This window comes from Callorhinus ursinus, unplaced genomic scaffold (assembly GCF_003265705.2).
Source record: "Callorhinus ursinus isolate GAN/ISIS: 27379988/994484 unplaced genomic scaffold, GSC_fseal_2.0 scaffold1712, whole genome shotgun sequence".
NCBI lineage: Eukaryota > Metazoa > Chordata > Mammalia > Carnivora > Otariidae > Callorhinus > Callorhinus ursinus.
In genome coordinates, this window is record NW_027398766.1 from 1 (window position 1) to 10,098 (window position 10,098).

The window sequence follows — 10,098 nt, forward strand, 5'->3', positions numbered from 1 at the left end:
CTGGTCTCCTCCTGAAGTCACTGCAGGCACCACCCCTCCCTCCAGATCCGGCTCTAGCTCCTCAGGTGGTGGAGCAATTGTGAGAGGAGAAATGCTCACCCACATGCCTGCTCTCTGTGGGCTTTGCAGAGACAGAGCCCAGCCCAGTGTCTCCCAGAGAAGCCACAGCCGGGAAGGAACCCTCACGGGGATGTCTCCCCAACTGCAGTCCACCGCTGTGTGCTCTGTGCCCAGTCGTTGTTCCTGGCCCCACACCAGCCTCTGGGGGCTCCTCCCTGTGGGGCCAGCACCGACCCATCCCCACACACCACAAACACCCAGCCCCAGCCTTCTCACCGTTGGCCTTGGCCTCCGTGGGCCCCGGCTCTTGGACCACTGTCCAGTGGACAACCACCTGGGACAGCAGTCTGGGTGGTGTAGGAGGTCTTCCCCTACAATCACTAGGACCTGCTCCCTCTGTTGAGGAGATGGAGGGCGCGTCCACCAGCCTCCTCTGATGTCCTCCGTGGACCCCTGCAAAGACAGGGACCAGTAGCCGGCCCCGAGACATCACAGCCCTGCCCGGCCATCCGCACTGTCCTCCTGCCCAGTCCCCCTACTGCTCCCAGATCAGACACAGACCTGTGCGTGCACAGCCCTGCATCCGGGATGCAGTGACCCATCCCTGCATGGCTATCGGGATAAACCTCGGGCAGAAGGGGCAGCGCCCGCACACCCCATCCCACACAGCCAGCCTTGACCTTGATCATGACCTGCCCACTGGGTATCTGACCCCTCATCAGCCTGCTCCTGCTCCGGGTGGCCCCACCCTGCATGACCCCTCTTTACACACACATACACACACACACGCACACACAAGATACACACCCCCATCCACACACGTGCAACCACACACACTCACACACAGACACACACAGACACACACACACAGACACACACAAACAGACACACAGACACACACACAGGGAGGGCACCTGGGGCTACACAGGTCATCAGAGTGAGTGGGGCTGGGTGGCCGGCTCTGGGCATCGTGGTGTCACCTTTCTGTCCTCCCGGCCAAATGTCCAGAGGTGGTGGGGAGCTCTGACATGAAATCCCCAGCGGGGGACAGCATCTGCAGGGCGTGCTTTCTTCCGCCTGCAGCCTCCGGACCTTGGAAAGCAACATGCGAACATCTTGGTTTGAAGATCTCCAACGAAATGAGCTGGGCAGGGGGCTGTCTGTGGAATGTGGGTGCCTGGTTACCAGGGTTCCAAATTATGTTGGGCTCTGTTGTCAGGGAAGTGAGGTCACCACTGCCTAGAGTCCCCTTACCCAACTTCCTCCTCACGCAAGAGCCCCCCCGAGTTCCCCACTCCCCCGGCTGCTCAATGCTCATCCTCCCCCCATGCCCCATCCACACAGTGACACCCACACAGCCCACCCACAGCCCCTGGGAGGCCTAGGTGCAGCTGGTGTCTGTGCTGCGATGGCACAGAGCTGGGTTCAGACCAGGTTCCTGTGCGTGCCCAGAGCTGTGATCCTGGACAGTCCCGATGCCTCTCAGGGCCTCCCCAGGCTCCCCATCTGCACATCGGGGTATTCTGGCTTCTACTTCTAGTTACACTATTGGGGGTAGGACCTCTATACATGTTCCATACCTGCCTTCACAGGAGGCTGGTGCATACTTGGCAATGCAAGGATGAGCCAGGAGCTGGGCTTGGCATGGAACACAGCGCAGAGGGGCTTGGGTCTGCTCTGGGGTCAGGCAAAGCCACCCCCCTCCTGCCTGTGTCCCAGCCCCCGTGGGAAGGTAGTCATGAACTGATTCTGACCTTGTCCTCTCACAACACAGACTTCCAGAGGCCCCCATTAAGGTTAGGCTCAGTTCCCAGGGCCTTGTCTGTGCCCGTGTGCTGGGCAGTCCCCAGCGTGGCCCCTGGCACCCCTGAATCCTGGTCACACATCCCTGTGGAATGCCCTCCCCTCCAGGGTGGATGGCCTGTGTGACGGCGCTCTCCGGAATAGAATGGCACAAAATGCCGGGATGTCGTTTCCAAGCTGGTGGAGGAAAGTCTATGACTTCTCCTGGTTCCCTCTGTCCTGTGTTCATTCTCTGTCTCCTTCTCTGTCTCTGTGTCTGTGTCTCTCCCAGGAGCAGGATCTGTGGGTTCCATGGGCGATGTGAGAAACCTCAGAAGCCTCCCTTGTCCCTGTTTCCCTCTCCGGTCCTGGTGCTCCATTCCTTCCTAAGGCCTCCTCACCCTGACCAGAGCAGTGATTCTGGATCCTCGTCCACATGGGGACCCTGAGGCTGCAACAAGGAGGGCCCTGACCTTGGTCTCCAGACTGGTGGCCCAGTGCTCTGCCACGTTCTGCGTACCCAGGTCCTCAGCCCCCCAAGCCCCGAGTCTGTCCTCTGCTGAGAAGGACCTCGAGGGGGTAGAAAATATTTTCTGAAGACTGGGATCACAGGGGGTCGGGGATGGAGATCCAAGGCCAACAGGCTCTTCTACAAGCCTGTGGGACCCTTGGGACACTGCATCTCTGCAGCCCAATTGACAGAAGAGTAAGTTGAGGCCTTTTGTGCTGTAGCCCCTCTGGACTTGGGGGTGGGTATCTTTTCCTACTCCCAAGTGCCCAGGGTGGTGGTGGACATCAGAACCCAGACCCTGTCATCCTCCAACGCCCTGGCAACCCCCTGGGTCCCTTGGGGAACCCTGACCATCAGCCTGGCCTGTCTCCCCTCCCCATGCTCTGGATCTGGGTCCTTGCCAGGAGTCCTGATGCCCTGCCCCATGGCCCAGCTGTCTCCAACCTCTTTCTTCTTTCCCCCTTTTCCTCCACCTCGCTCCCTGGGTGTCCTCCCTTTCTGACCCCCAGCTGGGCAGTCAGAGTGGTGTGTGTGGGTGGGTGTGCATGTGCGCATGCCTCTACATGCCTGGGGATGCCAAGGTCATGTCCCCACATGGGACGGGGTGGGTAGCTATCCCCGAGGATCTGAGGGGCTCTCACCCCCAAAGCGAACATCATGGGAGGGTTGGGGCTGGCCTAGGGCTGGAGAGCAGCCCTGCTTCTTGTGGTCTGCACCCCTCATTTGTCTTGGACCAGTTCCTGCCTCTCTTGACCCATGTTCCCAACTGTCTCTGAGGGTTGGACATGGAAATGCTTGAACGTGTTTGCTTCTCTAGTGGTAGGTGGGGGACAGGTGCATCAGGCACACAGGCCTCCCTACCGAGAGGGCCAGCCAGGTGTGTCATGGCCAGGTGTGCAAAGGGGACCTGCACAAAGCACCTGTACAGTAACCCAGCCCTGTGGCGGATGTACACGAGAACCAAGGCTCTGCACCTGACTGGGCAGGCAGGGGAGGGCTCGCTCTGGGCTCAGGGAGTCTCTGGCTGGGCTAGCAGGGGCTCTGGCGGGCTGGCCTTCCAGATACTCTGCTGACCAGCCATGGGTTATCGTGAGGGTTAGGTTTAGGGTGAGGGTGAGGGGTTAGGGTGAGGGTGTGGTTTAGGGTTAGGGTTAGGTTTACGTTTTAGGGTTAGGGTTTAGGGTTAGGGTTAGGGTTAGGAGATGATGGCTCCTGATACTCCAGTAAAGATATAGAAGTCCTACTGGAAATTCAGTTGAAGGGCATGTGACCTCCTGAAAATTATGTGAGCTGAGAAAGTGTGACATTCATTTAGAAAGTTAGTAGGAGAATAAAGCTCATTTGACAATCTGAAAACTCATAACACTCGGGACGAAGCTATGAGGTGTCCTGACACGCAGGCAGGCAAGGGACAACCTCTTGATGCTCAGATTGCCTGGTGGAGAACTTACACTCAGGGAGAGGAGGGAACACTGCCCTTCATGCAGGTGGAGGTGTGAACTCCACACGCTCCTACAGGAAGGTGAAACTTCTTAACATGCAGGTATGTGAGTTGAGCATTTGTAATGCTCCCGTTGGTGAGATGCCATCTCCTGACAATCAGAAAAAATGAAACCTCAGGATATTCAGGTGATTGTGGTGAGAATTCCTGACCCTCAGGTATAGGAGACACATTTTCCTGCATGTAGGTCCCAGAAAGGAGACCTGGAGACACTCAGGTAGGAAACACCAGACCCTGTGATACTCAGCAGTGAATAGAAAGGTGGGCTTTGTAGTCCTAAATTAGAGAAATTCAAAGTGGCTCTTTGAAAAGTGTGCTGATAGTATGTACTTGGAAGAGGGAAAGACAATTTGCCCTACACAGGTTTAAGGATCGATTAATCTGGTGAGCCGACACCCTGTGACCATTGACATGCTGCATCATCTTGACACAGAGGGACAGAGCTCGCCCTCAACCCATGAATTGGAACAGGAACTGTGGTTGCAGCTTGCATGAGGGGCAGACCCTGACACTGCACAAAACGGGATCCTCAGATGATACGGAACCTTCGAAGGGTAACTGGGAATGAAGATCCTGGCCTTGGGACAGCGGGAGGGGGCTGCACATGAGCCCCCATCACCCGAGGCGTGCAGAGGAGCCTGTACAGAAAGTTGGGATCTTGTTTAATTCTGAACCGGTTAAGCTAAATGGCTCCTGCCTGGCCTGACTATTGGGGTGTGGGGGGGATGTAGCCATGCTGATTGTTTAGGAGGCCACAGAGCTTTGCGAGGTCACTAGGCTCCCAGGCCAGGCTGGGGCAGGAGTATGGTAGAGATGCTGCCAACTGCCATTCTGCTGGCCTTGGCAGTGTCTGTGGTTTCCAAAGTTAACGCCATGTGTGAATAAGTGTCAGGGACACGTCCGGGGGTTGGAAAGAGTGTCTTCTGAATAGCAAGCCACACCCAGACTCCCTCTGTCCAGGGTTAGGAAGGAGGCCAAGCTTGGGCCTTAGTAGTCCCCTGGGTCTCACGGGTGTGACCCACATCCCCAACTCAGACCATCCTTGCTCCCAGCTTCATCAGCCGAGAGACACCAGGGCTGAATCCTGGGCTCCTATGCCTCCCGTAGCACAGACACTGGGGTCCTTCCCTCACCTAGAGAATGACCTCACTGCCTCTTGCACATCAAGTCCCAATTTTTAGAAACCCCTTTCTTCCCACAGATACTGAGGTGCCCCACCTGTGGCTGACCCCAAAGACCCCAGGGTATTGTCACTGAATTCTTCTAGGGTCCCGCCTCCACCTTAGACTCTGACAGCCCCCAAGGTACCCCTAAACTCTTGTGGCCTCTCCCCAGTTCCCAGAACTTCCACCCCTGGACCCCCGTTGCTCCCCACACCTGGGATCAACGGACCTGCCTTGGCTACTCTCCCTCCTGCCACCATCCAACCCCACACTGCAGCCCCAAGACCCCTGTGGCTGTTTCCTGAGTTTCCCGCCCAGAATTGTCTCTAAAGACCTCAAGCCATTACACCTCTCTCTCTCCTCCTCTAGCCTCCCGCTCCGCCTCGGGATCTCCCATATTTCTAGGGCCCTTATCATCGATCCTGCTTCCTATGGCGCCTTCTTTCCTCGCCTTGGGGCTACACCCACAAGACCCCAGAACTCATACTCCTCAACACCAGTTCCTGAAGCCTGCAGCTTCCGGCTTCCCTACCGCCCTGACAGCGCCTCTCCTCAGCAGCTCCCCCTCGGACCCTCCACACTCCCGTTTGTGCCACTTTGCCCGGCCCCCTAGCCCTGATTCCCCCATCGTGTAGGTGCGAGGACAGGCTGTGTGTGCCTCTTCTTGGTTTGAACTGTGCCCCTGGTCTCTCCCCGGGGCCCCCTGTGGGTTACGGTTCAGGCAGAACCCACCGGGAACTGGCGGTATCGTCAGAGGGCAGGATGCAACAATCGGGGCCTGGCCCTGGATGGTCAGCCTCCAGGTATTCATGTCCCATAATAACCGAAGGTACCATGCGTGCTGAGGCCCCTTGCTGAACTCCCATTGGCTGCTTACTGCTGCCTACTGCTTCGTCTCCAAAAAGTACGTGTGGGAGCGCATGGAGTGAGGTGTTCACAAAGGCTCTTCCCAGAAAGGGACATTCTCCAGGGCTCTGTGCGCAGTCTCCCCAAGGCTCTGGACCTTGTGGCAACCAGACCGTGAGTGGGTGGGCCCAGGCCCTTGCTGAGGGTGGGCTCTGAGGATCATAGCCACCAGAGGTTTCTGTCGAGCCCATCCTTTCTGAGGATGACCTGGCTTGCCTCTGTGCCTGCAGAAACGTATATGACTGGAGACTGATTTTTGGAGCAAGGGAAATTATGTATGGGAACGATAAGCCAGCGAAGCCGCCTCAACAGGAGAGATATGTCGAGGAAATCATCATTCATGAGGAAATACATCCCCAGTTTAGAGCACAATGACATCGTTCTCATGAAGATCACCCCTCCCGTTCCCTATGGGCAATTCATCGGAACGGGCTGCCTTCCCCAATTTAGGCCTGGCGCACCTGGATTTCCCCAGGCCTGCTGGGTGGCTGGCTGGGGATTCTTGAAAGACAAATTGACTATGGGAGGGGCTCTCACAGGGCTAGGGGCACTGCTGGTCATTCCCTCAGTGGTCTCTGAAGTGCAGGGGCCCTATGTGGTGCCTAGTGGTGATGTCCACCAGAATGCGGGACACTATCCCCTTTTAGAGCGGGAGAAACTGGCAGCCGAGTCCCCTGTCCACAACCTCACCACTGATGGCTCCTCTGGTCGCCGAGTGGAAGGGTGCACGCAGCCCCAGGGAACCTGGGCATTTTTTGAATGGGGTATGTGCTGTGGCTCTATCTGGGGCCTGGAACCCCAGTTGCTACCTTCTGGAAATGGGGGATTGTCCCCTGAAACGGCACTAGGAGAAGAGCTTAAGATGGGGTTTTGTGGTTGCGGGCCAACTCCTCTCCTCTCTGGACATCCATTTCCCCATCTGTGAGTTGAAGGGCCATGTCACGTGGTCTCTGAGCTCTGAGACCCCAGAGCCCAGCCCTCTAGACCTCAGTGAATCTCTGCTCCCCACCCTCGGTGGTCACAATGCGAGAATCCACCCTCCCCATCCGAGTGACTTCGTTTCCTCTGGAGAGAGGGGACAGGGTTCTTGGTAGGCCAGCAGCAGGCAGCAAGGGTTTGACGAGTAGGTTAGGCCTTTCAGTTTTCTACAGGCGACCACATGGATTTTGTACCCAGTCACATTGGGGATGAGAAGAGAGACTGAAAGCTCTTCTGTCCCTTGATAATGGAAAACTGAGGGCTCCTAATTCAAGGCACTTCCGTCATTTGGGGTTCAAAACTCAGCCTTTTCTGCTGACAAAACCCTGGTAGTTTCAGTATGCTTCCTGTAACTCTTCTTCCCTCTCTCTAGGATGCCCCCCTTCTCTGATTGGGTTGCTTCTCCTCCTGGGCATCCCTGTTTTCACTGGCCTCTGCTGGCCCTTCCCTCCCTGACCTGGGGTATCAACCTCTTTCTGTCTATTGATGTCCATAGCTGTGCTGAGGCCTCTAGAGCATTCTTCTTGTCCCAACCCCCGGCCTACCCTGCTCTGCCCACCCACCCAAACATGTGCGCAGTGTCCCAGGGTTCTTGGAGTCCCTGGGGGGCTGATCTCAGGGTTCCCATCTACAGTCCCACCCCTACCACCACCTTTGCTGTCCCATTTCTCAAAAGGATTATAGGCTCCCAGCTAAACCTGGGCATCACACAATTTGTTCTAGAATCCTCCTCAACTTAGTGGGATTTCTACCATCTTCTGGTGAATCCATCCCCGATTGGTAAGGCCAAGTCTTAAAAAATCCCCAGCCTCCAAATTTCTGTGACATTCTTAGTGGGATTCTACCATCTTCTGGTGACTCCATCCCCGATTGGTAAGGCCAAGTCTTAAAAAATCCCCAGCCTCCAAATTTCTGTGACATTCTTACAGACCTTCCTTGTTCTAACTCTTCCTTGAGCCCATATGCTTCTGGGGTAGTCCACCTTTTCTATTGAATTTCAGGTTCTTGTGGACTTTTTAGCATTTAAAGCCAAGGTGTTGGGATTGAGAAAACCCTGTTCTCTTCCACGTCATCTGGCTCTTCCTTAGATCTAAAAGGTCACCATAAGCGACCAGGCTTGTTGTGGTGGTCATTTCCATGTCATCCCTGCCTTGGGGACAGTGCAAGTACAAAACTGACCCTGCTTGGGTGGTATGCAAAGTTGACCTGAAGGGCCTGGAGATGCAGTCCAAGCCACACAAACACACCGTCTGAATGCTGTGTGCCTAGGGCCATCCCCTTTGCTCCATTTGGTTTTGGCGTCCCACTTGGCCTCCACTGCCATGTTCCAAGTGTGATCCTCGACCTGTCCACCCGGATGCAGGAGATTTCAGACCCACCCACCAGGCTGTGGCTGGGCTATGGGTGTGGCTGTGGTGGGGGGAGGCCACTTGATGAAGAGGGGATAGCTGCCCCTAGAGCCTGATTCCATCAGCAGGGGAAAAGTGGCTCAGACACACAGTGACTTCTGTGTCCTTTTGGGCAGGGGGACAGCGGTGGGCTTCTCATGTGCAGAGACAACGTGGCAAACATCTATGTGGTCATGGGAGTCACAAGCTAGGCGGTAGGCTGTGCCTGAACTAAGTGCCCCGGAGTCTACAAGGCCACCTGGCCCTATCTGAACTGGACTGCTTTCAAGATCGGTTCTAATGCCTTGCACATGGCTCAATTGCCCACCCCTCTCCATCAGACTTCTCAAGCAATCCCGACTAGACAGCCCTCTGCCCGCCCTTCTGCTCGCCCTCCTTGGTAATTCCACTGCCCTCCTCGACCTCCTCCCAGCCCCCCTGCATCTCGACCTCGACCCAAACCCCCGGCGCCAACCTCAGCCCCACCCCCACCCCCACCTGCTCCCCCACGTATCACTAAATCTCCCCAAGTACTTTATGTTGCCAAGCGACTACAGCAACTCAGAGATCTTGAAGGGGAAGACCTTTTCTAATGAAAAGCGGTATTACGAAATGGAGACCACAGATCTCCCAGAACAGACCGCCGCCTCCTGATCTGACCCCACTCCAGACACAGTGAGCCCTTTACTCCCAAGAAAAAAAGATGAAATAAATAAATATAAACTTAAATATAGATATATAAAATATATCTATATCTATCTATCTATCTAATCTATGAAGGGATGATTTCTGGACTTCCTCCTACCTGCCCTCCCCGACTCAATCCAAAACCTCCCCCAGCAAATCCGTCTTCCCCCTGTCACCCTACAACAGGGTGGAATTGCTTGTGTGTCAGGGGTCATTGTGGTTTCCTAAATCTTGATTTTTGAAGTTGGAAAAAGGCGATCTGTGGTGACAGGCCAGGTATGGTCTGGATCTCACTCAGAGTCTCTGCCTTTTAATTTTTATTGTTATGTTAATCACCATATATTAAATCATTTGTTTTGGTGTAGTGTTCCATGATTCATTGTTTGTTCATAACACCCAGTGCTCCATGCAGAATGTGCCCTCTTTAATACCCATCACCAGGCTAACCCATCCCCCTACCCTCCTCCCCTCTAGAAACCTCAGTTTGTTTTTCAGAATCCATCATCTTTCCTGGTTCGTCTCCCCCTCTGACTTACTCCCCTTCATTCTTCCTCTCCTGCTATCTTCTTCTTTTTCTTTTTTCTTAAAATATGTTGCGTTATTTGTTTCAGAAGTACAGATCTGTGATTCAACAGTCTTGCACAATTCACAGCGCTCACCGTAGCACATACCCTCCCCAATGTCCATCACCTGGCCACCCCATCCCTCCCACCCCCGACCACTCCAGCAACCCTCAGTTTGTTCCTGAGATTAAGAATTCCTCACAGAAATGAGGAAATATTGATACATGTCTTTCTCTGATTGACTTATTTCACTCAGCATAACACCCTCCAGTTCCATCCATGTCGTTGCAAATGGCAAGATCTCATTCCTTTTGATGGCTGCATAATATTCCATTGTGTATATATACCACATCTTCCTTATCCATTCATCTGTCGATGGACATCTTGGCTCTTTCCACAGTTTGGCTATTGTGGACATTGCTGCTATAAACATTGGGGTGCACGTACCCCTTCGGGTCCCTACATTTGTATCTTTGGGGTAAATACCCAGTAGTGCAATTGCTGGATCGAACGGTAGCTCTAATTTCAACTGTTTGAGGAACCTCCATACTGTTTTCCA

General features: G+C 54.6%; 1 pseudogene; it reads left to right on the plus strand.

Annotated features, from left to right (window-relative positions):
• Positions 1-4,658: 4,658 nt before the first annotated feature.
• On the plus strand, positions 4,659-8,943 carry LOC112818018 (acrosin-like; annotated as a pseudogene).
• Positions 8,944-10,098: the final 1,155 nt, after the last annotated feature.